The sequence below is a fragment of the Bombus pascuorum genome, chromosome 3 (assembly GCF_905332965.1).
Source record: "Bombus pascuorum chromosome 3, iyBomPasc1.1, whole genome shotgun sequence".
Classification (NCBI taxonomy): Eukaryota; Metazoa; Arthropoda; class Insecta; order Hymenoptera; family Apidae; genus Bombus; species Bombus pascuorum.
In genome coordinates, this window is record NC_083490.1 from 2,241,683 (window position 1) to 2,266,487 (window position 24,805).

At 45.3% G+C, this 24,805-nt stretch overlaps 1 long non-coding RNA gene across 1 annotated transcript in view; it reads left to right on the top strand.

Annotated features, from left to right (window-relative positions):
• LOC132904956 (uncharacterized) overlaps positions 1-23,812 on the top strand; it is a 181,158-nt gene extending 157,346 nt beyond the window's left edge. Inside the window, exons 2-3 of the long non-coding RNA XR_009657703.1 lie at positions 1,399-1,898; positions 22,928-23,812. This is a non-coding gene — a long non-coding RNA (uncharacterized LOC132904956). The remainder of the gene's footprint in view (positions 1-1,398; positions 1,899-22,927) is intronic.
• Positions 23,813-24,805: the final 993 nt, after the last annotated feature.

Consider the following 24,805-nt stretch of genomic DNA (forward strand, 5'->3'; position numbering starts at 1 on the left):
ACCGTTCGCGCAGATGAAACGATAAACGAATTTATTACGCTCGAATGAACGAAACCGAGTGTCCTTAGCGAGTAAAACGATGGTCGCCATTTATGGAAAAAGTACAATTATTCCGTTCCATGTTCTTTTCCATCTTCTTTTCCATGTTCTTTTCCATGTTCTTTTCAATGTTCTTTACCATGTTGTCCAGCTTGGATCGTTCGAAACGTTCCTACTGTGTATTTCGTATATTTACGATACGAGGTTGATGATTCCGTCGAATTTGTTACGTCTCGATACGTAAACGCGACTGACGAACATTTTACTTTGTTTTGCTACGTTTACAAATAAAGTAATTAAATTACTATACTATGCAATCGTAGTATAGACTAGTTTGACCTTCCATTTGTATTTGCGTCGGTAAAACAACGTTTGCCGTTATCTATGCGCAGAATTTTAACCCAGAGTCTCACTGCCGTTAAAAGAATTATATAACAATGGTACTTTGTCGATGATAATCGTACGAACGGTGTTTGATTTCGTAATCTACATCTAACGTATTAACGATAATGTAATATTATGATTCTACAGCAACTTCAATCCTGATTTACTGGGATTTACAATGTCAGACCCTTTTTTATAACATTCGTTTGATGCAACATTCTCTAAATTATTAGAAATACATATGTATCGACTTACAATAATTATGTACTATCGGTACAAACAAACCGTTACCACAGTTATCACAGGAGCGTATCTTACCGTCGGCGTATCACTTCCAACGTTACCTACTAATGGAATAAGATTACCGCAGTCTGCCGACTACATTTGAAATCCAATAGAAAGTTACATAATTTGAAAAGGAAATATAGAGTAATGTGATTTAAAGTGTCATAATAATTTCGTAAAATTATATCTACTGGTTTATTGTGACTACTTTTCAACCTACTTTTCCGAGCTATAAATAACACTTAAAATAAATCATTTCAAGAGAGAAATTCTGATTTAGGTTACAATCTAACGTTATGACTGATAAATCAAAATTAATTTTTCAGTCTTTCAAAAATAAAGATTTATGCCACGTTTCATCTGCCAGAAACATATCTCTCGAGGTAACTGAATTTTTATCGATATACCAAAAGTAACCATCGCTCGGTCTCAAATGATTATCTCTCTTAGAACATTCGTTCTAAAATAGCCAATTACACGAAAATGAAATAACCGAAGTGAGATCTTCGTTAGTATTTTATATAGAGTAGTATGTCATAATTATAATGGTTAAAAGAATTTTGTTGATTTATTCGCAAGGTCGACGATATTGGTAGCGAGGAACGACCAGAAACGCAGACCGATTCTGTCATCTCGTGGCGAAGTTACGAGCGAATCGAGTATCAGCCGTCGAGCAGGGATGCCAACGAGACGCGCGCATCCACGGCAGATCGTACGCGGAGTCGCGTCGTAAACAAGGATCCGTTTCATCGGTAGCCGTATTCCCAAAGTTTCCTCGCGAATCTGTCCGCCGTACGTGGATTTTTTGCCACATCACTAAGCGAGTCGTTTATCAAGCCACGGCGTAGAGACGTTCGCAACCGAAAGACACCGCAAACGCAACATTTTCCGAACGTTTTCACGGTGGTGTTAGTGCGCGGGTTGGCAAGCGTTGCTCGAGTGCAGTAGAGCTGCCATTTTCCGTGTGTTGCGTTACACGAGCGAGAAAAAGATAGATATCCGTGTACGGACAAGGACGGTAAAGGTCCCGAACACACGGATTTTCGTGGTGTAAAAGACAGAGGAATTCGTCGTGCGTTGTTTCATCCCGGGACTGTAACTCGTAATCGCTGCGAAAACGAAGAAAATAAAAGCAAAGGTGGAGGGACGAGTCGCGGGAGCGCGCGCCCGAAACTGGCCCGACGATCAAGGTTAGTTCCCCTTTTCATTTTCGTATTCTTCCTGGTCGTCCTCTCGAGCAAAAACGAGCACGTCTGGTCCGTCCTCGAATACAACGTTATTGCGTTGTTTCAATTGTTACCGTGGAAAGATTTCTCGCGATAATGGCTCCCTATCTGACACCTTATCGTATCGCGACCGATCAGCTGACTTTTTTTTATGCATCTACCGCGTGTATCTCGCGAAACACCGACACGTTTCAATACGGACGCACTCGTTAAAGATACGCCATTCCATGGACAGTTTGCCGCCTGGAAGCGGTAACGATTCCGACGAATCTATCGATATAGTAACGCCGATAGTCCTGCTGCGTATATTCGACAACGATACGGTATTCGTCGAATTTTACACGGTGCATCTTTGATCTTTTGATTGATCGTCTTGGCTTCCAAGTAGTGTGCACACGAGCGTGACCACCACGCATCAGTGACGAATTTAAAAACCATGTCACATCGGCACGAATCGATCGATAAAGTCGTTCGCGAATTCGCTATCGGATGTACGATCGGGTGCATTGTTTACGCATTCGCTGTATCTTGTCTTCGCTTCTATCTCGCTTCGTGCGTTTTTCGTTCGAAATCCCCACAACTGCTCGCGATAATCTCATTACGAGCAGTAAGTATGTAATTTCTAGCTTCGGTATGCGAATAGTTTCGGCGGTTTTTCGGCGCTCGGCTGTCGCTCGTAAAATTCCCGCTTGCTTTACGCACGTTCGAAGAAACGACGCCGGCTTTTTCTTTTTGGTAACCGATACAGGGCAAAGACTTTACGATATTTCTCCACAGTGTTTCTAGAGTTCCGCGTTCGGACAGAACTCGCGTTAAAATTTTAGCCGGAAAGGGACAACGAGGGAAACTGTTCACAATGCAGGAAAGCAATCAAATATCCATTTCACCGTGGGCATTTCTCGCCGAACGAGATAACGTTGGCTGGCGAAACGGGCCACGGGATGGGACGGGACGATCATTTTCCAATTTACACGGAACGGTTTCAATTATGAAAGCGATCTTGAAACATCACGTACGTGTAACGAGGAAAAAAGAGACCGTACGTCGGTGCCGTACTCCGCGTTATCGTCGATATTACGCCAACCTTGGCTGTGTTTAAGCGATTAACCTGCAATAACCGAGAAACACTGTGTGTCCGGCTTGTAATCGGCTTTCGTAAGAACTTGCTATCTACCGATGTCCGGTCGTAAACAACCGTTACCATGACGCTACGTTGCTCTTTTTTTCTGTCATACTATCCCGTCCAGTGGAATCGCGAATGTGTCCCTACAGTCCCGCGATGGTTTCACGCATTTACCATGGTACACGGTTTCTCGGGTCAGAATCGACGGCTCGCGTGTAACGACGATCGGTAATCGTATTATTACCTTCCGTATAGTCGGTCGCTTGGCTCTCTTATACGACGATTTCACGTTAATCAGCGGTGTAGCAGCCGCGTGTCTTGTTCCAATAATCGTTGCACTTCCTGATTCATAGCTTCCTGCTGCGGGCTTGGATTTATTATACAAAACCGGTCGACCGATCTTTTGTTTCTCTCCCGTTTGTGCACGCGTGTGCACACGTATACCGAACGTAACTATTTTTTTAAACGATTATATTCTTGTCAAATAAAAGCCCTTGTTAAGCTCTTTTTTATCGTAGAACGATTGCTTCTTGTTTGTTCGTTTATTCTATGGACTTTCATACGTATAAACGCGCTCTGAAACGTCACGTTTTATTCAGGATGCTAGAACGCGCGGAGTATAGTGTTTTCCGCCTAAGCGTCGCAATCGTAAAAATCGTTGGAGCCGGCTGGCTCGCGTCACAGTATGGAGGAAGGCCTAACTTATGGTGAGCGCTGCAAGCATTCGTTTTTTACGTTATTACCAAGGGAACAATTTTTCCCAAGAAAATCAGGATGTTATAACAAAAGCAGATGTTACGACGATCGTGATTCCGCCTGTTCCTGAATATTACGATCTTCGTATCTTTTATCAAACAAAAGTTTGTTCGTCGAACGACATACGCGATCTACCAAAGTAAAATAAATTAATTTCAAGTTACACGATACCGTGGCTCAGTAACAAATATTTAGATAAATAAATACAGTATTTCGGTATACGCTACACTGACCGGATGCTGCAACGGATCAGCTTCCAAAACCAGTTGCATATGTATAGTTACCCACCCGTTACTTTTAGCCACCATCTCTGTGCATTTAAAAATACAAATTCCCCTACTTTTTTTTCTTCTTCTCTTTATCTTGTTAAACGAACCGACGTTCGTCCGTGCGTATCAAGAAGCAGATAACTCGCTTACATATGTGAAGAAGTTAGAAACGAGGTCGAGAAAGTTTACACGCATAACGATGCAAGTATAAACACATAAATGTCGGAGATTACACAATGTCCGAGTACGAAGCTGGAAGAAAACGTTGCTCTCGTTTTCGAAAACGCGAGATCGTAGTTGAAGGTAACCGATGACTCGGGCAAACACATGCGGTCGTGATAATGCGAAAAGTTATTTTAACGAGATTCGATGGTAACGCGGAACGGCGGTTGCAGTGTTGCGCGGCTCGAGCGCGTCAGGTTACTTTTTCTAATTTAGCCAGGGTAACGGGGCAAACTAGATTGTGCTTGTATCGCCGGAAGAGTCTCTCCGACTCGCGAGAACTCGGCTAACGTCGTTTGGAATAGACGATGTAACGTTACTCGGGTCAAAGCAGCCGTAGATCCCCGGCCGAAAAGCTAAGCAGCTCTTCGCCACGCGTTATAACTCGCGATTTAAAACTCATAAGCTTCGCCGCGTCCGTTTACGAGTCTCTCAGAACCTTCTGCAACTTCCGCCCGCTCGCGCTGCTTTCTGGAAACTTTAAACGTGAAAGACGCGCTCTCCTCAAGTATCCTTTGGGGATAACGTCGTCGTTGCTGTAAACAAAGTAGCTCGACTTCCTCGAGCTTCGTTACTTTCATCCCCTCGTGTCGACACGAGACTCCTGCTTTCGACGTTCCACCAGTCGTTGGAAATTTTATGCCTGCTGGAACCGAGAGGCGGTGCCGAGCGCGGTTACAGACGAAAACCAGGCAATTCAGATACGTAATTGCATCAGGTTTTCCAGTTAGCGAATCGCTATAGAGCGGTAATCCAATAGCGAACCGCTAAATGGATTTTCTAGCTAAACACGCAATTCCGATATGCAGCTTGTTAACGGACAGTGTTGTAAACCACCTTTTTGTTTTAACCAAAACAATCCACCTTAAACATATTTATCCAATTGAAACTTATTACACGCGTTCGTCTGTATATTTCTTATTACGTATTTTCGATTCTTAAAAGACAAAATGAAATAATTCAAATTATACGATCATTCTTTTAACACGATACGATATATGAACTTTCCTAAATGTCAAACGAACACGAACATATTACTTTTTCGTATTAATCTTTAACGATAATGGCTTTCTTCCCTGCTATGTTTCGTTGGTTCTCGGATTAATTCATCTTTCGGCTGTCAGTCGGAATCTGGTCCGACAATGGGTGTTCCAGTAGCCACCCACACCAGACGCTGTCATCTGTTCTCCGACTGTCGGGGAAGGGACGCGTGTAAACGTAGCAACGTGTGTCTCTGTCTTTGGTATTAGTTCGATGAAAGCAATCGGGTCAACGGCTTCGTCGCTGTTCTGTGTCGCGGAGTCGATAAGAATCGAACGTGAACTTCGAAGGAAACTTCGTCACGTGTCTTAGACGCGTATCGACGTCCCTGAAATTCAAAAGTTGGAAGATGCCCCGTCAAATCGGAATTCGTGCGCTCGAAATTTCCTCGCCGAACCTGCTGTCGAACTGCGGCAAACTTTTCGCCAGATCGAAGCCTCGGCGTTTTACGTATAGAAATTACGCAGCTTCTTCTCGCGGTAGTTTTCGTTTGCTTCTCGAATTTCGGATAACATACTCTTCGGGGGAAAAAAAAAAAAAAGAAAAAAGAACTAGAACGGGACGAGCAAGAAAACAAGATAGAATTTCGTGAGATGCCGTTCCTTCGGATGGAATCGTATCGATCTCGTTGCCACTGTGTAGCTACTCTTCGTCTTAAGATCTACCATCTACGGTGGAGAGTATTCAGCGTCAGGATTTCTCATGTGTCATTACATTTCACGAGGCGACGATAAAGCGATAAACCTTCGCTTCGCTTCTGCTTCGGTCTGTCGAGTTTCGTTGCGAAAAGCACGGACGTACGCTCGCTCGCACTCGTCCGTTTCTATTTAACGAGGACGACACCAGAGAACCGAACTATTACTCGGATGTTCTCGCTGAAAATAGGAGAATTGCCCGTTTCAAAGATACCAGGAGTCGTCTGTCGTTACTTAGTTCCGTTTAGAGAAAGGTCATTATTCGCGCGTCGAATAAATTTAATCGCGTTTTTCAATCTTTCGAGCGAATCGGTGCGAATTTTTCGCGGGCAACACAGGAATTGTAATTTAATTACGCGGCGACGACGCTGTCTGTGCAGGTGCCGGCTAATAATATTCGCCGGAACGATAAGAATTTCAATTGTAGAGCTGCTACGTACAGGCTGATTTTAGCGCAACGACCGTGATTATCGATCAAATCCACGATTATACGTTTCAATGGAAAAGATAGCAGCCAACTTTAACGTTTCGCGTTATCGAAATCTAACTTTAACCGCGTGAAAGATAAATTTAACAGCGGCGGTATCGGACATAGGTATATCGCAAAGTATCATAACTCGAAGCAACTGAAACTTCGTTAAACGCACGGAATACAAATTCTTTGTAAAGAAACGAGAAAACATGGAGTTACATGGTGTTACAGGAGAAACGTTTCCACGTATACCGGGATTTCACGAACGAACGCGTAAGGACTGCTTTGTAAGAATCAGACTGTACCATGGGAAAATGGTGCATGGGGCGTGTGTATCGTAAACTCTATTTTCTATGTAGGGACCAGTCGAGAGTAGAAGCGACAGCGGAAAACGAGTAGCACTTTGTACAAAGGCCACGCCACTGAAAATGGCGTCTCCTTCTACGGGCAAATGCATTTCTCGTTGAGTGGTAGCGACGCGCGCGCGCTCCAGCAAGCGCCAGCTGAGCGTGTAAAGCGTAGGTGACGGTGTACGTTGTACAATGTATACGATCGGTCCACGGCACGCCACACGGCACGAAAACGGCGTGCGTCCGCTGACCGATGCGGCGCGGACGGCGATCCGGCCGAGCGCGAACGAGTTTCGGTGAACCGGTGTTAAATGCGTTTTCGATGGCGCCGTAATTTCGCCGGAGTTGTTTCACCGTCGATTGATCGGAAACGTCGACGAGAGGCCGCTTCGTTTCCACGCTTATCGAACACCGCCTCTCGAATCGCGTTTTATCTACGTGCACGTTAACGTCGTTGTAGTTTTTCTCGTCTCTCCTTCCTTTTTCCCCTCGAAATCTTGTCTTTTCGGTTTGTCTTTCGCAGCGAACAGAGTTTACGAATATCCTTCTCGAGGATCCGTAGGATAATTTTTCGTTTTCTAATTTGCCTGTAAATTTTTGCGAATGACCGGTGGAACGACCTTTAGAACGCCGTTACCGGCCAACCGCTCGGATCGCTTTCACAAGCGAAAATTCACGAGATTTGTGTTCGTCATCGATGTTTTAACCCAATTGCCTTGACCAACATACGTGTATCTGGTATTACGCAAGTGAAAGAAAACAATAGTAGCAGCAGCGAGTGCGAAGGTATTGGCAGAAGCTATAAATCGTGTCTGTATGACATAACCGGGAGAAAACAGGGACAAACAGTTTCCATTGCTGTCGTTAACAACGAGCTTGTATCGCTAATTTGTTCGGCAACGATGTTTCCAGACAACGAGTTGGATTCCTCAGTCGCGATTGAGTCAGTTTGCAGGGCGTGTTTCTCTCTCTTTCTCTTTCTCTCTCTCGTATGCTATGGTCCTTTTATTCCCAGCGACCTCAGTCTGAACAATATTATGAAATGACTAGGTACATATATACAGACATAAACGTACGACTATGCGCATGAAATATTCATAGGGAAGTTTCTTTGGTGACCCCTGTGCATCTAGGCAAAGAAAAGAGCTAAAGGAAGGAAAAATAGGAAGAAAAGGAAGAAAAGGAAGGAACGTTTCATTTGATACGACTATCGGCCGGACGTTATTCGTGCGCCTTCGTTATTCGTGGCTTTTCATATCGTACCGTTCCGCTGAAATGTCACTGCGATTTAGTTATATACGTATATAGGTAGTAGCACCGCCTCTATACCGACTTGCTTTACGGCCCCGTAATTTTTTAATCCCGCCCCGGTGTCACTGCGAGGAATATAAACGCGCGATTAAAGAGGCGCGGCCCGTTACAAAACGATGCGCGTTCACGAGCTTAACGAGCGCAATAACGCGTCGCGAGCGCCCAGACTTTTTCACGCCTATCGCTGCTCTCCGCTTCCTCGCGACGAGAGGCAAAATTCAGGATAACGTCGGATAGCGCAAATGGAAAAAACGAACGTCGCTTGGGGAGCGACACTGTTGCCATTAGAATATCTGTGACGCGCGATCCAGCTACATGCGATTCTTCGATACGTACGCGCGCATTTTCCATTCGTCAGAGAGTAGCTAACCGGAATACGCGTAACGTATCGTCGAGAGAAATTCTCACGATACAGGCGGGTTTTTCGATTTTCAGGCTAATAAAATATCGAATTATCAACGAAGAGATTCTCAGCGGAAATGTTCGACGCTGTAGAACGATTCCTGCGTCGTCGATCGGATAATTAGCTCATAACGACGACGTTTTCGGTATCGTTAGTAGCTGCGGAAACTTTATGAAATACGCGCAATCGCCGAGACTACCATCTTCTTAATTAAATCTCGAAATATGTAGCAACTGGCGAGGTGACGCGATGTAATGTTCGTTAGTCGACTCGAAGGTAAACGCTTCGCGTCGCACCAACCAAATATCCGGCATACGCCAGCCTCGTTACGTAGCTTTAATTCTTGGTTACCTCGGATGGATCGCAGATGGTGGTTATAGAAATTCGTTATACCGAATTGTAAATGTGTCTTTACAGTCTCCGTAACGAATCATATCGAATAGGAGATATTCCTTACAGTTAAAAGTTATATCCCTTGGTATCCGGTTCAAAGATATTTTCCTTTCTATCTTTCGGACGCGCGTTAGTCCGAAGACAAACACCGTGGTCGAACGTACTTCCGATATCCAAGGATGAAATCGGCCGACGCGACGTCGCAGTTGACAATGGCGAGCAGAGGTGGGCGAACGAAAACCCGGAGATCCATTAGCGTTCCATTTGGACCACTGTCTCGTATAAAATCATAAGAAAACTAACATACAAGTTTATTTATTTAACGTTGCAGCATGTCGCGTAGTGGCGTGTGTATGTCGAAATGTCACACGTGCTGCGTGTACGTATCGCCACATTGGCCGCCCGCATTGCTTTCGATGCGGCGTATAGAACACAACGAAGAGAGAAACAGGGGCTTTATCGAGGACGGGAGAGAGCACGTTGGGAAAGAAACTTGTCAGCATCAATGTCTCGGCTCGGCAGCACAATGTTATCGACCGCAGGAGTGTCCGATTCCTATCCAACGCATTTTTTTACCGCGACTATTGTGTCACCGTGCTTTATCGAACGTTATTCGCCGAGATAGGGGCCAACGTTGTTAACCTGGCCGGACTCTTAGCCACGAGACAATTTGAGCCCGGGAATTTGAACTTGAGAAACGAGAGGATCCTTTGTCCCTTTTCGCCTCCAATTGGAAATCTTCGCCCGAAAGAACTCTCGAAGAGATAGCCGCGAAAGAAACGACGCGTTTTTTCGCCGCGATTCTTTGTTAGGATGGCTCCGTCCGTGTCGAGAAAAATATTTCGCTCATTAAAGAGATCCTGACCGACGAAGCGGAAGGCAACGTTTCCAGTAACAACGATCCACCGTTGTTTATTCGCTCGCGATCGAAGCGATATCGAGAAAAAGAGATCGACTTTCGTCGCAATTTCTGCGCTATAAAAGAAAATTCTTAGTTAGAGGCACGGTAGACGACCGAAGCTATTCCTGCTCCCTCCTTCGACTAATTCTGGATGAAATATTCACGCGAGATGATTGCAGTGGAAGAATCTTGCGTCCCATCCTCGCGTGGAAGCGTATTATTAGAGAGTTTATCGAGCTGGCGGCTGTGCAATGTAAATTCGCGGAGGAATTATTTTCTCGGAATGTCGCTTGTTATCGACGGTATTATTAATATTGTCGCTTTCATAAACGACGCCACCAACTGCTCGCTGATGCAACGTCGATTTAGATACGAGTTCTTCTCTACGAGCACAAGTTGCTACGCTATGTCAGTCTTCGTACCTCCGTACGCACGCAATTTAAACTAATATTGATTTAAGATTCTCGTATATTACGCGACAAATTCTACGAAGGACACGTGTGCGCGTAATTATGCAACCCTTTGAAATCGAAAGGGCCGAGTCACGGCCCACTGAATTTTATAGTATGACGTCCTTCATTTTTTGGTATATAAAGCGTATCGTTAAAAAAGTTGTACGAGGTGTACCAATTAATTTGGCGGTCTTTCAATTTTAAAATCGCAAAAAATGAAAAAATTGAAAGTAAGTTATTATATTTTATAATTAATTAATTTATACGTATATTTTAATAACCTGGAGATTAGTTATTACAAATAAATCGTAATAATTTTACCGATGGTAAGATTATTTGAAATATTCGAGATACGAAAGAAGAAATAAACCGGATATATAAAGGAACGAGAATTAAATAAATAAAGTTGTATAAACAAGGAAAAAATAACGGAACTCGCAAAGTCGTACACAACGAATCCGTAAAAAAAAAAAAGTAAAACCACTCGATTACCGAAGATGTGCTAATAACGGAAATTAATCGATATGTAAAGTCAGTTCGCCTTGACCAGGTTTCGTTTACTGCAGGAACACGCGCCGTAGCGAATAAATCGGCTTTTATGCAAACCGCAATTCAGCGATTTTATGTGGAGCTCTTTACACGAATAACCGTGACAATAAGAGGAATATTGCACAACGATCTGCTATTGTTTCTCACCGTGTCCTCGTGTTAATTTCTCGAGCAATAATTTTTTTAGTTTATCGCTTTCTTGTATTAAGGCGTGGTGGATGGAGGCAAGAAGGTTTCCCATTACAGCGTACAAAGTTACGAGATACCTCTTAGCAATAAAAAGCAGAGAAAGGAGATTCGATAGAAAAGCACGCTGGGTCGTCGATAGCGCGAGTCTCGGATGGTCGTTTGAGTCGAGGCTTTAAAAAAATGTTTAAGTGTCACTTGTTTGTCATGTGCACGCGTGTCTGAGTCTGAAAGTACGTAGTCTGTCACTGCGTTTCGCTACACGAGCTCCAAAGACACTTCACGGTTCGTTTACCTTAGCTACGGAGCTTCTACCGAAATACTCTACGGTTTACGAAGCTTCCAGACTTCTTCGAAGGTTTCTCTATCCTTTTCCCAATCGGTTGAATCGAAAGATCGATAAATCGATCGTGTTAGAGGTCGGTTTTATACGAGACTCCTATTTTCGTTTTTGTTTGGTCGTTGAACGATAATTCACGGATCAGGATACACGGACTTAAAAATAATATAGGGAAGCTCGTGGAAAAGGTTAAATCGAAATTAATCAGTGGAATCGCACGGAAAGATTTTAACCGCGAAAACGGCTCAATTCGCGTGTTTCTCGATGCCGAAATGATAAACGATGGGACGGATTGGCGCGTCGCGTCGAGCGAATCCGCTGCAATTAGATTCTGGCCAAGTATTTGTTCGTTAAAGCGACGAAATGAAAGCAAACTGCGCGTTACCGCGTCAATTTTGTCGGCTGATGGAGCGCCATCGATCAGTCGATCGAATCGATCCTTCGTCATTAACGGGCCGATTCATCCTCGCTGCAAACGTAATTAGAATAAACGTCCATTAATATTCCGGCAGTTTCGCGATGAGCACGGTCACTGAAATTCTGTAAACTTAAATCGCTTTTAATACTCTGGCCAACGGAGACGCGAATTCGCGTCTTTTATACTTTGTAAAAATGTTAACTACCGTTAAATGAAACAGCAAGAAAAAAAGTAATGGATGCTATAAACGAAATGTTACAAAAGTGTCTTTACATTACCTGTTTGAACAGTAGGTAACCGTTATCGATATATTAAACATAATATTGGTCGCCTTGAATCATTTTCAAACGCTCCAAAAACAGCCAGGAATTCAGGTTATATGTTAGTCGGAGCAGCCGGTCCCCAGGGTGTTAATAGTATTTATGCGTTGACGGAAAAGGTCGCCAGAACCGGGAACAGTAAAATTTGTATAACAAATCGCCGAAAGTGTGTTCACAACGTGCTAGTTCTCGCGGCATGTTGGCGATAAGCGCGTAACAGAGAGTTAGCCGGTTCGCTTTCCATCAATACGCGGCTGTTTGTTTTACGCGTCATCGACAAATGTCCGGTAAATCAGACACAGAAAACTCGTACATCGGCCAGGAATTCGATTTCGATTGCAGCTGTCGCGAATATATCTTTCCACGCGTTTTCGTACATGTTTTACTGGTCGACTGTCGATTCTGGCGAAAAATCGGAAAAGCGAAAAAAAAAAAAAAAAAATCAGAAATGGCAGAAAGCTTTACCAGTGGTAGCTATTTCACGAACTCTCGATCATAAATGTTCATCGACGCTAGAAGGCATAAAAGTCAAAGTTGAAGGGTCCATCGATTTCGGTATGTGTATTATATCGAACAGTGGCTGGTGGCGATCTCACGATCGTAACGAAGCCGTGCACGAGCCCGTAATAGCCGCGTAGTAGTCATCTCGGTGAATGCGACATTAATTTTCATTGCCCCGAGACCTTGGCTGTCATGTACCTTTCGTCGTCGTCCCATTAGCAACAATGTCACGCGATATTACCCGTAACTTTTTATCGTATTTCCCGGAGAAAATTGGCCCCGTTAGGTCGGTCGGCCGCGTGCTCTGAAATCGCGGGAAAATTATTAGATTCTCCTGGCGGGATCGTGGCGCTAACGCGTGCACGCTCCAGAGAAACGAAGGAACGCGGACCCTACGAATATTTGTGGAATATTCACGTAATATTCGCTGGAAGTTGAAAAATTATTCTGGTTAATCACGTTTTCTCGACCAGATAGAAATTAATGCGCGATCGTGTCACGTCGGTTACTAGCGGAGCTATTTTTCTGTCGCTCATTAGGAAAATGTCTTTAAATTCGATGCGTAAAACCCACCGCCAGGCAACGGAACAGCGTGTCCGTTAATGAAGTCGACTCTTGAACGGGTCTCTCTCTCTCTCTCTTTCTCTCTTTGCACAGGTGCGCCATACGATTTTCGAGCAGCGCGCATCCTCGTTTCGTAATGTCTTCTCGCGACGTGCCGCACCGTGACGAAAAAAGAGAAAAGAAAACTCGTCGTGACTCTCTAGTCTAGCGAATCGCCTTGTACCAGTGACCGTATGTACGGTCGTCAAAACGGGAACGAAACGTCTGACGAAACGTGACCCGAAGCTACAAAAATTTCACGCGAATATCGCGTTATGTCGCCGAGAATACGCGTGAACGTGATGGTGAACGTCGCGCCGGTTTAAGCCATGGACCAGCGTTTCGTAACGTTTCTCTTTCCTCGTTGACATTTGACGTGTCCAGTATAAATAACGTTTGTTGCGTCCAGCGCAAATAATCATTTAATAAATGCCACGTCCGCACGCACCTGCGGCTTTGAAACTTGGCATTTATTTTGCGCGGTTTTCACCCAGAGAACCACTACTTGTCGGAGAAAAAAGATCGTTGTTTGCAGTCTGGCCAAAGAATGGGCGATCAGCCTCGTCTGCAAGGGAGTCGATGTGCATTTCGTGGCATAAATGTCACGCTTAATCGTTGTTTCGTATTCGAGTCTCGCGAATAAACGATCCTTAAAACGTTAAAAAGATATGGAAAATATGTATCGATCTCCTGTGCTTTCAGTTCACAGTATTTTAGTCGCGCTGAATACGCTTTACTTGAGACCGAGTTGCTTGCAGTTAGGGTCATATATGATGCATTCTTTAAATAAATAATAATTTCGTGCTCTTCAAATTACGAATCACGTTGAAAACGATCGACGTCGAACGTAGTTAAATTTTAACGGTTTCTCCGAAAGATTGTTCCACGTATAGCTAACCTTTGAATCGATGAAAAACTTTGCGTCGTACGATTTGCATATGCGAAGAAAAAATCTAGCACACGTTTGTATCCGCGTTCGTTCGTCCGATTAAATTAATCGAATTCGTCACTGATGGCTAGATGGCTTCAGGTGTGACTGCACGGCTTCGAAACTGGTCGGTTCGCCTGACTTAACGGTGCACGCAAGGGCCAAGAACCTTCGGTCGTTGTATGCACCTGGAATACATATTGGCTGCTCGAGGTACGAGTCACTTGTTCCTAAGCAATATTCTACTGGCTGATTGTTCTTAACGTGGCTCCGACCTTCGTCAAAATCGACTGCGAAGTAAGCGCTTTGCGAACATTTCCTTCCACGCTCTCGCCGTTTCCAATATGTTCAACGAACGGACAGTTTGCGCTTGTCTTACCGCGGAACCCGTTCATTTTTTCTGCAAGAAAATTAACTTTTATCCAACAGGAATCCTCTAATCTCGAGTTTGCAGTAGCTGCGTGTAAATTCTTCGTTCTCCGTTCTTACCTCTCGTTCTCTTTTCATCGCTGAGTGATTTACGCGGTTTCCGTTTTGGGATCAACTATCGTCGACTGGCGTTCGAACTTTATTGTCCGCGTGTGCTCGCGAGTATCGACAGCGGTTAGCGATGCAAAGTCTCTGTTCGACGAGAGACGTCGATACGATATCCTATCTGTCGTTATTTCGAACGGGAAAATTTACAGCAACGTTGTCGCAAACGTTCGTTTCAAGAGAAACTTTGTTTTATCAGATTCATCGACTATTTGGTTGGGAAGCAGGCACGTGTACGAGATCGTTCCAGCGAGTTTACGTCGACAAATGAGCAGGCCGTACCGGATGACCCAATAACATTAGCGACTTTCATATTTCTGAGGCGCGTGGCTCGAAAATCGGTTTAGGTAGACAGGCCGGCCGTTCAAGAAACTGCTCGAAAATGCAAGCGTGCATAGACTCTCCCACCTTTATTCCCAAAATAGCTGCACCGTCGATAGAGTGCCCTGGTACGAAGGTGAGAGTGTACGTGGACGGGGTGCGCGCGCGAGGATATTGAATTTGTATCGACAAACACCTATTGGCAATCGATCGATCCCAAGGGGCAAGTTTCCCTTCTACCCTCGAGCACACCGGCGTCTTAGAAAGCAGAGGGGGGAAAAAATGTTGTCTTCGTTCTACGTTTCCGTCGATAACGCTATTAAGGAGAATCCGATACTTGCCGTTACGGTAAATCGAATTCGCGCATTTGGTTCGGTTTCCTGAAAAAAAGCAAATATTTTGCGATAAAGTAGAATCACGACTAAAATCGTTTGCTTCGGGTGGTCGTTCTTTTTTCCAAAGTTGCGTCATACGTGCATTTTCCTAAATGCACTTTTATTGCACCTTTTGCCGCGTACGTATCAGGGATTACACAGGACACGCGTTGGTTCGAAACGAACAGTGTATCGAAGTTATTTCCACGAAGAGTCACGTTTTTTTCCCTCTTTTTTCTTTTTTGTGGATGTTGGATCGTTGCACGGGGAATATCACGACAGTTCGATGTCGTTCGCGATTCGGTGACGTACGACAGTGGCAGAAACCAGAGAGGTAAAGGCAGGAGAAATCCTGTAGATAAACAAGGATGCTTGACGTAACGAGCCCACGAGGAAGTTTCCACATTGCGGATGGTGGAGGCGCCTCAGGCGGCGCCTGCCTGCGAGTCAATCGTGCCCCGAGTGTAGCTTCGGCTACCACCGAATTCAGTTCACGGTGTTGCTTGCTGCTTCGTGCCTCGTATCGCCACCTTGTTTCGTGGTCAAGGTGGATTCGTTGTCACGTGGGTAACATACGAAAGTGTAACAGGCAAATAAAAAAAGCAAGCGAGTCGTTTTATCGTTTCGTTGGTTCGCTGGCACGTTCGTTCGTTCGACGACGAAGAAGAATCACATGTTGTGATGCGTGCGTGCAGTTTCCTCGTTCTTCTTCGTTGCTCTCTGTCTATCGTCGTATCGTGATATACGGCTCTTTGATCGGTCGCGTGTGAACAATACCGGGTACAAAGTTGTTTAGTTGGCCTGTGATTCGAGAAGAAAACTTCCTCCGAGACGGAAGAAGCCGTGCGTGCCATCGCGGAACTTCTCAGGAAGACAACGTGTCAGAATCCAAGGACGTCTGTCCCCTCGCGATAATAATTGTCTAGAAAAGCAGCTTGTCGTGCTTGGTAAGTGGTCTGTGCTACGTGATCGGTGGATGTGACTTTTGATGTTGCCGCCACTGCTGGTTAAATGTTTTCGAGAGGATTAAAAGGGAACTCGACGAGCTGGAATTAATGCAGCGCAACGATAGGTTCGTAAACGTTACCGACCACGAGTTCTCGGTACCTCCCCCTCCAATCCGAAAAAAATGTCCGTCGACGTGCATTGACGTTTAATTTTCCCTGTCGCGGAAAAACAGGGTCGATCGATATAGAGGTACTTTCGATACACGCCAGCGTTTAATACAACGTGGCTTGTGTGACTTTGAAGTTATTCAATTTGCAGTTTGGCCTGCGAATCGATGCTAATGGATCGAATAAATATGCTTTCACACCGTGGACCTCGTGACCCGCGTGAGAACCGGCTGAACCCCTTCGCCTTTGCTTTTCTATCCTATATTCCCGTCGTTCAAGCTAATCTTATGCAAAATTTTCCTCAGGGAGAAACCTTTTCCCGACACTCGGAATTTCAGGCAATTTCGCCGTGGCTGTTTTTTCCCATTTTCGTGAATAATTATGGAGTTTACCGGCCGCGTTTTTTACGGTTCCTCTTCTCTCTCGAAAAACGTCGTTTCACCCGTGTTTCGCCAGTAACACAAAGGAATTCTTTTGGAAAATTATCTCGCCCGACTTCCGTGTAGTTTCCTCTGGACAACGTTTTCTTTTATCCCGCGAATCGTTTAGCGTCTGACTTTGCGCTTAGAAACATCCTGCGGTCTCTCATCCGTCATCTCGTCTGTCTCTCTGTCAAAATCTACGAGAATCATTCTCAGCGTTCGCGAAACGTCGCGAATCGAGAGCCAAATGGTCAAAGAGTGGGCGAAGGCGAAACGAAAATACGTATTTAGGTCCCGTAAAAATGTTCCGGGAAGACCTCGAGGCTGCGTTCTTTTCTCGTTACTTCCGTACTAGTCCTTCTTCTCCAGGCTTACGTAAGAGACGGATATCGACAATGCAACGTACAACTTTCCCCCCCTTGTTTTATTTTTGCGTCCCGTGTTACGAGATCGGCCAAACGGTTTCCTCGTGAGTTTTATGTTTGCTCGTTTCGCGCTCAGTGACGTACTTACAGAGCTGGCTCGCAGCTCGCGGAGTAGTAATGAGAATTTATTGGTAAATTCATGGAACGGCCAGAGGTAAATTCTAATGAATTGCTTCGTTATTAACACCGATGCCAGTAGGAGTAACCTGGCAACGCCTGCGTGTTCTCTATACATCTATACCTGTACAGGCACGCGTATATTTATATATTTAGAATTTGTTTTGTCCAGCGAAACGACTAATTTCTTTCTCTCTTGCCGCACGTTTTCTTCGCGAGTTGAAAATACCAGTGGTTTCCGCGCTTCTCGTTGGCTCGCATTCAGAACTCGTTTTTAATAGTGCTCTTTGTTTTTACGTGCCGCCATTAAATCAGTCTTAGCACACTGTTGAGCGTTAACGGCGTCTCGTTTCGTCAACTCACGCCTTCTATTCTATTCTCTCTTTCCTCTCCTTCTCTCTTCCCGCGTTTCTTCTCTCGGCGACGTTTCCGCTCCGCGCGCAGCACGCGACGCCTCCTGAATAAATTAGACGCATCAAACGTCATCGAGAAACCTCGTGAAAAATTGAATGGATTTCGCTCAGCCTGTCTTGCCCGTCGATACCGTTCGATCGATCGCAATAAACGATCCGCGAACCAACGAGTGGCCTTCGTCTTATCGTGGAAACTGCATCGGAAAAAATTCCGCTGACTCGATTCGCTGTGCCCCCTGTGAGCTTCGCAGCCAACGACCAAGCAAATAGACCGTTCTGATATCTCGTTACGACTATTACCAAATGTCGTCGGTGCCTGTATGTAACGCGCGCATTATGATATCCGGTAACGATAACATATCCCGAACTCGCCTGTTATCAGTCAGTCACCGGAATCTCGATATTAGTCTGTGGCTACAAAACTGACACCGGTGCTCCTAGTTACGGCACAATTAACGAACACCGTAACAAGATTGAAAAGCAGATGGACGGCTATGGAAAGATAGAGACTCGTGATTTCGAATCGAATCGTCAAGAGGCCGATACTATTTGATTTTCCGTGAAAAATTGTACGAGCTAACGTCGACACGCGTCGTAACACTTGAAGAACGAGAGGAATATTTCGCGACAAGAGACAAATTGTACGCGTAAATCGCGTATTCTCAGGCGAAAACGTGTTAGAAGTTGCTAGTCGCCATATATTTTGAAACGCGTGCAGCTAGCTAGGCAGCGACATAAAACGGTCGTTCGTTTTCCTCGTCCGTGAACTACGATTATCTAGAACGAAGAAGGGAACGACCAGCTTCCTGCCGCATCCGATATTTTATCGCGTGCAATAATGACTCGACGTTAGGGAGCCGAGGGAACGTTCCCAATAAGTATCACTGTGCAGCGCGGAGAGTAACGCGCCGAGCTGCATTATTTAAACGCGTAAAATCGAAGTTGTGTCATCCGGTCACGAGCGGGTGGAACTCGCGTTGCCTTGTAACGGTAAAAGAAGCGTGAAACTCGGCGAAATTGCCCGCGTATATACCCGATCGCAGAAGCGTTAACGAAAAAAGGAAAAGAGGCAAAGGGAAACGTTGAAAAGAAGTTCTAACGACCGTAGCGCGTGCTACCATTAATCACGAGCAACAAACGTTTTAACTCTGTCCGTTCGTACGCCGGGACGAGAGTCTAGGTTCGAGGTGGAGGAAGTAAGGAACGCGAAAGGGAGTTTCTCCTCTTGCGGCCGGTTGTATCTGATGCTTTATTGCCGTTCGGTAAAGTGGAAAGGCCGCGTTTCAGCTCGTAGCCAGGGCCTGTTAAACTCTCGACGAGAAGGAGGTTACGAACTCGGTCCTTGTGTATGCGCCACCTCGTAATACACACTGCTCGTCTTCCTTAGAGGAGAGGCAAGCTCGTGAACTCCCAAATCATTTCCCCAACTCGGTGACAATCTTATAAAACTTTTATACGTCGACCGTCTACTCGCGCGGCATTCTCGCTCGTTTCGCCGTTTCCTTTATTTTCCCGAATACTAGAGAAAGAATATGGCCTTCTCCGTGGAGTTTGCGATCCACTGACTCCTCGTGTATCCTATACGCGCGTTGTCTTCTGGCTAGAAGACAGAGGGGAGATCGATGGAAAATTCACGTACGATCAGCGGAGGATAAAGGAAAATCGTGAACAAAACGAGCGAGTGTGGAGTCCTCGGTCGATCACCGGGTTCGTAGCCGAGAGATTAAATCAACCGAGCCTCTTGACATGCGAGGCAATTAATTTTCAAGAGCGGAATTGATCGCGCTAATTTCGGAGAAAGCCGAGCTCTCGAGGCTGCGTTCGAGAGCCATTCATCGCACGAAGAATTCCTTCGAGCCGCGAAATATTTATCGTCGAATTACAAAAAGAAAGAAAATTGTTCCTACTTCGAAATCGTAGAAAGAGGTGAAACGAAAGCCACTCCAGACTCGAGTGCGCGCGTTCTTTCTTCGACGCGAGGAATCACCGCGTTTTCCGAGAACACATCGAGTAAACGCGATTGTGCGTCTAATTTCCAACAGGTTTGAACGCGCCCGATCGTCCATTCTATTAGCGATACCGCTTTTAGGCGGAAATGGCCAGGCTCGTAGAACGTCGAGTAGCCAGCTGTACATCGTTGTTGGACGATAACGAGCAACTGTAGCGAGGAAGATCGAAGCGGAGGATCGGGAGAAATCGAGAGGGAAGAGAGGGTATACAGCTGCAACCACGTTCGTACACATAGTTTGTAAATCATCCAATGCTCGTATTATATGTACATATTGCAGATAGTGGAGAGCGGACATACGTATCCAGGAGATTTCACGCGCGTACTCCTAAGCAGATAGCTTCTTATATTATTACCAGGGAGAAGCGAGGTAACACCGGAAGCATCCCCTAGGGAGCTTTTATCATCGGTAGCGACACTTTCATTAGGAAAGATAAGGTTGTCGCTTGCACTGATACTTCCTGGTACGCGATATTCCCTTATTCGCGTTTAACGATCGCAACGTTAGTATCGAGAGCATAAATTCGACGAGGATAGAGTGGTTTTAGGACTTTAATCATCGGAGATAACCGGGCGTTCGGTGAACGATCCCGGTATCAATTTTATCTCGCTGTAATTTTTTACTGTGAACAGTTTTTACCTGTCGAACCAACCCGGAAGGGGATTGAATTTCACGGTAACCGTTACGACCAGACACCGTGTACACGTTTGAGCGCAACGTACACGTAGATGCAGCAGCGCGGCCCGCCACGGGAATCGCATAGATTATTGCATCTCGCCGCGAACCATTAGCCTGACCCCTTTCACGTTCGGTAGCGATATACGAGTTCGAACGTGGAATATTGTGCGCGCACTGCTAACCTGAAAACTGTGTTCGTCCAGTTGCTTCATAATACTCGCTGTTTCATCCTGCGCTCTGCCTCCCAGGGAAATATAGCCAGCTCACCTGTAACTTATAACGAACGTCGATGCCAATTCGATTGTCCTAGCAAATTAGGCGTTTCGCGAAACCTTTTAAATATCTGAGTCTGCCGATTCCCGTTTGCTCTCTGTCGTTTCAACGGAAGAAGCTCAAGGAACGACGAAATTCGTTGACTATGTCGTGCTCCTTGATGCGTCCTGGCAGAATCGCCTGAATTTATAACACGCCGCCGACAGCGTTGGACTAATTTCTTCCGGCTTCCTAAGTGAAAACTCTACAATCTTAGCGTCGTTCGTTTTACGGATTGTCCTGATTTATTTCGGGTTGTAAGACATTGATTTCATAGACATAGAGAAGTTATTTAAAGACAGTTGGTCGATCCCTTTAGGAACGTCACGCTTCGTTCCGATCGATAATCGACTTTTGCTTTGTTTCGAACGTTTGCTTCGTGGAAATCGCAACATTTGTAAGCACAAGTAGTAGGAGCCGTGTTTCGTCGAAATGCAAAGGAGTGCAGAGGCCAGCTGGAGATAAAAAGGGGCACTGTGTGGCTGGTGGTCGATTAGGCGATGGGTAGAACTTAACAGGATGGTCGTAATCTGATTTGAGAACCATCGGGTTCATAGGGTACGTTTCCATAAAGCGGCGTTGTGTACACGAGTCACCTGTTTAGCCACGTAGGATCGTACACTCACGAGGGCTGAGGCAACTCGTCCGTAATAACGGAAGCTACCTCGGCTCGACGTTGGTTAATCGGATGTCGCCAGAAACACGCCATTCTACCGATGAAAACAGCTAGCCCGTATCCCTGTTTACACACGAGACAATTTGCTCGAAGATTCGATGCTTTTCGAGCTCGGTCAGCTTTGAATTAATTGGCGCCGTTGCTTTTGTATCGCGCGTCGTCGGGTCCGCGATACTCGTTCTACGTTGCAGTATTTCCTTCGCTTGCAATATAGGAAGATCCATCTTCAAGCGTGTTTTCTTGGAAATTTCTGCTGCGCCCTCTCTTTCTTTTCGCGGAGGATCTACTAAAAGGTTAACAGTCTGTAAGAGCGAAGAACAAGAGCGTTACCGTGAGATAAAGTCACGAGGTTAGCCGTAACTAAATTTACTTTGAAATTTGCGGCTTCGTGAAATAGCGGCAGAATCGTCTAACCTCTCGCCAGGTTCCCGATTTCACGAATGATTTTTTTTTTTTAAGCATCGATCTAGGTCGGCCGAATAGCGAGAGTGTGTTACGTCGTACCGAACGTCGACGATTTGTCTTACCTATTTAATTGGCCACTTGTCGAGATAATTAATTGCTAGGAGATCTTGGCGACGGTACTTTGCAATTAGCCGCGGCGATGTTATCTGGAATATCGAGCTCTGTAAGAATCTTCCACCCCTTGGAGAAGGGGTTCGCTATTGCTCGGAATACTCGCTCGGATTCCGCCTTCTCCCGACCGCGGCAGGCTTAGCCCTTTCTCCTTCGCGCCACGAACAATTAATTTCACCTGTAGAGGCGGGGTGCCTTTCCAGAAATTGAATTACGCTATCTGTAGAACAAGTTAATTGCATTATTCGTAGACGAAGTGGTACACGCGGCTTACGTAAATGCACCAACACTTCGAACTCGTTCTCTTTACCGTGTCGCCGTCGCATCGACGTCGCGCACCACGCTCTCTCTCTCTCTCTCTCTTTCTCTCCTCTCTTCTCTCCCTATTTCAGTTGAAATTGAAATTTATTCAACCGAGACAGCGGGCCGGGAACCTCCTCTTTGGTATTCGGCCGTCGTGGCGGCGGCGATGAAGTCGCTCGCCGATCCGGAACACCCGTTATATTTTTCGAAAGTCTACCTCGCGACCGGAATACGAATAGCGGTTAGATCGGGGGTGGTCGTAAAATATGAAACGATAATGGCCGATCGTCGATTCTCGATGGTTTGTTTCCTCCGAAGACGATCGTTGAAACGCAAAAATTACCACGTCGTATTCGCGATGGCGTTGGTAATCGATTGGCGACAGGTCGGTGTTCCTCCAACGTTCCAACTAATGCACGTCTTTTTCTCTCTTTGCCTCTTCTCTCACTCTCTCTCTTTCTTTTTTTTCATTTCTGTTATTTTAGAGATGCTGCACGACAATGCTGCCGGTGATCGACGACGACCATGAGTTTTCCAATTTACGCTTTATCGGGACAGATTGCGCGCTAACGCGAAATAGAAGAAACAGAAAGGCGGTCGTGTGGCAGGTTTACAACGTGCCGTCCGGTGATTCGTCGTTGTCGATGGGAAACGTGGATGGTTTTTTCTCTTTCGGTGAAAAATAAGTGGATCCATCCGCACACGTTTATAACAGTCGCGGCGACGCGAATGATCGTGGGATTGGCGTTTTTCGACAGCCGAAATCTATCGTTTCCGCAATTTCTTTCAACCCCGGTGAACAGGTTTCGTTCCTTTCCGCGTAATTTTACGTAATTTCCATGATCGAGTCGCATCTTCTTTTTCTTTTTTTTCCTTTATTTTCCTCGTCTTTCTCGTCCCCTCTCTTTTTATCTCGTCTCTTAGGTTCTTTCGTCTTTCTAGCGATTCGTTTCCAAACGGCCAAGAACCATGTACGCGATCCTCGGCCATTTTTCGGGTAATTCGGTTACCGAGAAGAGAGAAGCGTTTTGCCAGTTCCATTAAGCTAGAGGCTGATATCAGAAGAGAGGGGAAAGAAAATCGATTATGGAGCTTCACGACGCGTCCACTCTGAAAGCATCGGTGCCTTACGCGATAAATCCTTCTTGTGAAAGCAGATATTGCGTTAGCTACCCTCTGACCGGAAGTAGCTGCTACTTTTAAATTTCATCCACGATATATCGACGATTTTCTATTCCCGATAAAATCGTCGAATATTCTTTGCTCTCGATCGTCCCGAATTTAACGCTCTATTACCGTCTGACCGGATCGAACGTTTAACGTGGTTGCTATTTTCAACGTGAGCAGGAAGAATAAATTGGCCGTTTGCGTCGTAGATAGTCGATGCCCCGTCACAGGAATATTCTCTAACTTAACGAACAACGTTCCGCTCTGACCGCGGTGCGCGCATGAGCCGGAAGATCTCGGTGCACTGCTTCGACATCCTTGCTAATGAGGTATCCTTTCTTAATGAAATTTGAGATTCGCACAAAGACAGATCATCGTATATTTTCACCTACCATGGTACTTCGCTCAGTGCCTCCTACAGTCATTCAGGTAAGTTTTTGTACGTTCTATACTCGTGCAATACCATGTAACGTACAAAGTAACGACAACCGTTTCGCAAGTTTAATCAACTATAAAGAAATACGTTGTTTCAATAAAAATAGCCTCCTTGTAGAATATTCGCTAACTCTCGTGGTTGACCGAATTTCAAAACGAAGCAACTTGGAGTTGAAGCGTTTCTAGATCTTCGAGAAAGTAATTAAAGGGAACCGTATTTCGTTTGGAAGGATAGGTGGATGTCTGTGATACTTGATGCTACGGTGGCAAAGTCATCGATATCTCGCGATAATAACGAACGGAAAAGCGTGTCGCGTTTCCTCGCAGGACAGCTCACAGTTTGATACCGATTACATACCGGCATGGATCATGAATACGCTGTTACCACACGGAGAGCCACTTATCCCTGAAATAGAATTGTTTGCACCGACTTGTAAATCGTGTTGTCGTACCAACTGTAATATCGCGACTGAATTACCTTCATGCTGCATCGAGCGCCATGCACCGAACTGCTACTGCAATTTACTACTTTAGCTTCGTATTAGGTGACCTCTGCTACTTCTCTATTACCGGAAGCGTCGTATCACATAGCCGGTAGTTTTTAACATCGACAACGAACAATTTATAAATAAAACGCTCTCGTGTTACCGAGTGTTGCACGGGTCGCTTGCAAAGGCACATTTCCAAAGAATTAGCTCTTTTTTTTTTTTAATTTCCCTATCGTCCAATCGATAGTTTTATATACGTACTCGGATCGTTCC